This window comes from Spea bombifrons, chromosome 3, assembly GCF_027358695.1.
Source record: "Spea bombifrons isolate aSpeBom1 chromosome 3, aSpeBom1.2.pri, whole genome shotgun sequence".
NCBI classification, from domain to species: Eukaryota; Metazoa; Chordata; class Amphibia; order Anura; family Pelobatidae; genus Spea; species Spea bombifrons.
Window position 1 is genome coordinate 28152683 of NC_071089.1, and position 4585 is coordinate 28157267.

A 4585-nucleotide genomic window follows, 5' to 3' on the forward strand; every position below is an offset into this window, starting at 1 on the left:
AGGGAGTGTTTAATAAATGCAGGGCTAAAGCTGGCTTCTTATTTAACTTCAGCATCTATTATTAGACTTGTGCATTTGGACTAATTTAAAATTTTAATAGATTCTGACAAAGTCATCAATTTGTACAAACATCCAAAAATGAGGAGGGGGCCCCGATGAAACAAACGAAGGAGAAAGCACAGAATTTTCATTTTATATTTGTTTGTCCGGCACTCTCAATGTCTCTCTACAGTCTCTGCTAATTGCTTCTGTATCTTCGCTTCACAGTCTTCTTCTCCAAATGTCCTTTACTTCTCCTCTGGCCCGCTGCTCCCGGGTCTCCGCTGCTCCATCTGTGTTATCCTGGCCTCTTATGAGTATTTCCGCAACATATATATATATATATTTGGTAAACAGCTTGAAATTGTTCAAAGTGCATTTTTTACAGTAGATTTTACTTATTTGTGTGTGTGAGAGAGACTGCCTGGGTCTCTGTGTGCGAGAGAGACTGTCTGGGTCTCTGTGTGCGAGAGAGACTGCCTGGTTCTCTGTGTGCGAGAGAGACTGCCTGGTTCTCTGTGTGCGAGAGAGACTGCCTGGTTCTCTGTGTGCGAGAGAGACTGCCTGGTTCTCTGTGTGCGAGAGAGACTGCCTGGTTCTCTGTGTGCGAGAGAGACTGTCTGGGTCTCTGTGTGCGAGAGAGACTGCCTGGGTCTCTGTGTGCGAGAGAGACTGCCTGGGTCTCTGTGTGCGAGAGAGTCTGCTTGAGTCTCTGTGTGCGAGAGAGACTGCCTGAGTCTCTGTGTGCATGTGTGTGAGAGAGAGAGAGTGCCTGAGTCTCTGTGTGCGTGAGAGAGAGAGACTGCCTGAGTCTCTTTGTGCGTGTGTGTGTGAGAGAGAGACTGCCTGAGTCTCTGTGTGCGTGTGTGAGAGAGACTGCCTGAGTCTCTGTGTGCGTGTGTGAGAGAGACTGCCTGAGTCTCTGTGTGCGTGTGTGAGAGAGAGAGACTGCCTGAGACTCTGTGTGCGTGTGTGAGAGAGAGAGACTGCCTTAGTCTCTGTGTGCGTGTGTGAGAGAGACTGCCTTAGTCTCTGTGTGTGTGAGAGACTGCGTGAGTCTCTGTGTGCGTGTGAGAGACTGCCTGAGTCTCTGTGTGTGTGAGAGAGAGACTGCCTGAGTCTCTGTGTGCGTGTGTGAGAGAGACTGCCTGAGTCTCTGTGTGCGTGTGAAAGAGACTGACTGAGTCTCTGTGTGCGTGTGTGAGAGAGAGACTGTGTGAGTCTCTGTGTGCGTGTGTGAGAGACTGCCTGAGTCTCTGTGTGTGTGAGAGAGTCTGTGATGGACTCCAGCTGTTTATAATCCTACCCCCGTTACAAACATACAGGGTGCGAACAGTCATGCTGTACCTTCAAGAATTAAGCTAGATATGACCAGCACAATCACATTCTCTAACGGGTTCACCAAAAGAGCTGTAGTCGCTCCCAGAGATCACCCAGATGTATCCTCCTGTTGTCCTCGAAATCACCAGTCATAGACAAACAGATACATGTATACAACCCAACCTTTAATTCCCCTGGCAGAAATCCTGTTAATGGGATTTGTTTAACCCCTTCGTGACAAAGGCTGATTTTACTTTTTGTACCCTTCGTGACAATGGCCTTTTTAACATTTCTGCGCTGCTCGTGTTTAGCTGTAATTTTCTTCTTTCCCCTTTACTGAACCCACACACATTAGATATTGTTTTTTTCAGGACAAGAAGGGCTTTCTTTAGATGACATTGTTTTGATTGTATCATATTATTTACTATTAAAAAAAGTATAAAATATGGTGAAAAATTTAGAAAAAAATGACTTTCTAACTTTTAGTTGAAAAATCTTTTACACATCTATAAAAGGTAATGAAAAAACCTGCTAAATAGATTCTACTATTTGTCCGGAGTTTGGAAATACCCAATGTTTTTATGTTTTTTTGCTTTTTTCTTAATTAATTGGGACGTTGTTGAACCCGGCCAATTCAATTTACCCCATCAAATCATACATTTTTTAAAAGTAGACACCCCACAGGCATTTAATATGCCAGTATTTTAACTCTTTCCATGCGAGAATTGTTTTAAGCTAATATGCTAATTTTAGGACTTGCTCACAAAAATATATTTTTTATATATATATTTTATTTTTTTTGGCCTTTTTTTAAAAAAAGTTTAACATTTTTTTTCAACTTGGAGGTTCCCCTGATAGTGACATCAGTGGGAAATGATTTTTACATTTTACTGTTTTTTTTACTATTTTTTCCTAATTATTATTAATTTTATTTTTTAATTTATTTTTACTAATCACACTGTGATTAGAAAGCTGGGCTCCATTGACTTGCATGGTGAATGCAGTACCTGTATTCAACCTGCAAGTGGAGCCAGAGTTCTCTAGATGGTCTGGACCATCTAGCGAACTTTAAAACTTGTTTGTATCTCTTGCAGGGGGGCGGCCATCTTGCTTGATGGCGAAGATCACGGGCAGCTGCGGCTGTGACCGTTCTCCGGAGCGGTCACAGCCCATCGAAAGGTAAGTGTTTGGTGTCGCTGGATGCCTCCTGATCGAGGCATTCCAGCGACACCATTTAAGTTTAGGAGGCGATCGTTGATCGCCTCCTAAACGCTTTTAAAACGGGCGTCCGCCGCCATGCAAAGTATGGCGGATGTTGACGCCCCGTGGAGGGGCCAGAGATGGCCCCTTCGTGCCGATCGCGGCGTTGCTGAATGCCTCGAGGTCGAGGCATTCAGCAACGCTTTTTGGGTGCAGAAAGCGAAAGTAGATCGCTTTCTGCACCCGTTTAAAGACGTGCCGGTCCTGGCACGTCAATTGTCGTAAAGCACATGCTTTTCCGTGTCGTGCCAGGACCGGCAATTGTCGTTAAGGGGTTAAACAATGGAGTTCCTACCTGTGCTCTCTTTGTTTGACAGCCAGACTGGAGTCATCTCTGAGTACCTTGGGGTACTCCTATCACATTTCTCTCCTTTAAAAAGAAGACTGAACTGAAGCCTGACCCCAACTGGGTCTGCAACCAGTTCAGTCGGGTAGCTCAGCTCCGTTGCTCCTAGAGTTGTGAATGCAGAGGCGCTGGCAAGAGGCACCTGTCCCACTAACCAGTACTGGGGTACACTTGAAAACTTCGGGTCCCAGGTGAGGACAACAGTCCCACTTACCAGGGCAGGGAGACAGGGTCCATAATCTGTGGTAGCAGGCTTGCTTTCAGTCCTCTCCAGGGGCCTCAGTGACGGACAGTTCTGTCACACACTCTGTAACGGGTTCACCAAGAGAGCTGTAGTAACTCCCAGAGATCACCCACATGTATCCTCCTGTTGTCCCCGGAATCACTTCCAGCACCAGTCAGCATGCGCACCTTGGAACCCTGCTATGTGTACCCAATAAGTAGACACAACTACCTTGAACTGAGTACAGCAGGAATGAACCGTTTATTGTTGTAAAACATAGACTGATATAGCCACAGAACTTCATTAACATAAATTAACAGATACATGTATTCAACCCAACCTTTAATCCCCTTTAGCTACTGAATCTCCCCCTGGTAGCCATCCTGTTAATGGGATTACTTTACACAATGGAGTTCCTGCCTGTTTGGCAGTCAGGCTGGAGCCATCTCGAGTACCTTGGGCCCCTGTATGACAGGTCATTCTGTCACACACTCCGTCACACATACCCTCTGGCATTTCAATTAAATAAAGAGGGGCAGAATTTTACCAAGACTTTACCGTGGGGTTTGTTCAGGGGAAAGGCAGTTGAGAGGAAAGTTTGCAGTGTCCTCTCCTCGATTTCACTTTACATTATGAAGGTTTTTTTTTGCAGGTCACCTCACTAATTGAATTATGCATTATGCAGGGTCAGCTAAGTCCTTCTTGCAGAATTCTTCTCAAGAGATGGACCTTCAAAGAGCTTTGACTACAAACTCAATTTAGTGAACAAGCTCAAGTTACTTCACAACTTCTGACAGAAAGATGTCATTCCATTGAAGAGACAGAGCTATTACCAACTCTGGTTTCTCGTCATGAGCTTCCATTATACATTAATATTTAATTGTTTAAGACCAGAAAACATTTACTAATAAAATATCACAGACAGTATAAAAGTAACAATAGTAATGTAAGTGAAGAAATGTATCAAATCTAAACAGACATTTAAACAATAAAAACATTGGGAAAAAATATACCGGTATATGAAAGTCCAAAATAATTGTTTCTAAATTGTTTACCCACATCAGTAAAATTATCTTCAAGAGCAAAACCAACACATTTAAGGCTTTGACCCACTAGATGCACATTAAAGACGTGCAATCATATGACGTCATTTCACTTTAATGAATCAGATCCCCACGATCGCCTGCTCCCTATATTCTCTGTGACAGTCTAGAAATTAAACGTGTTCCGGAGTTCTAAACACCAGAGACTGTTACTACGTGGACGAAATGAATGAACGATTAGCCAAGGTGTCTTCTGGGTTTAGAAAGTGGTTTTAACGGAACGCATTATTAACTTCCCAGGAGCCCTTGCGTTGTACAACTCTTGTCGCGCTAGTGACGTACCTTTGGTGACGT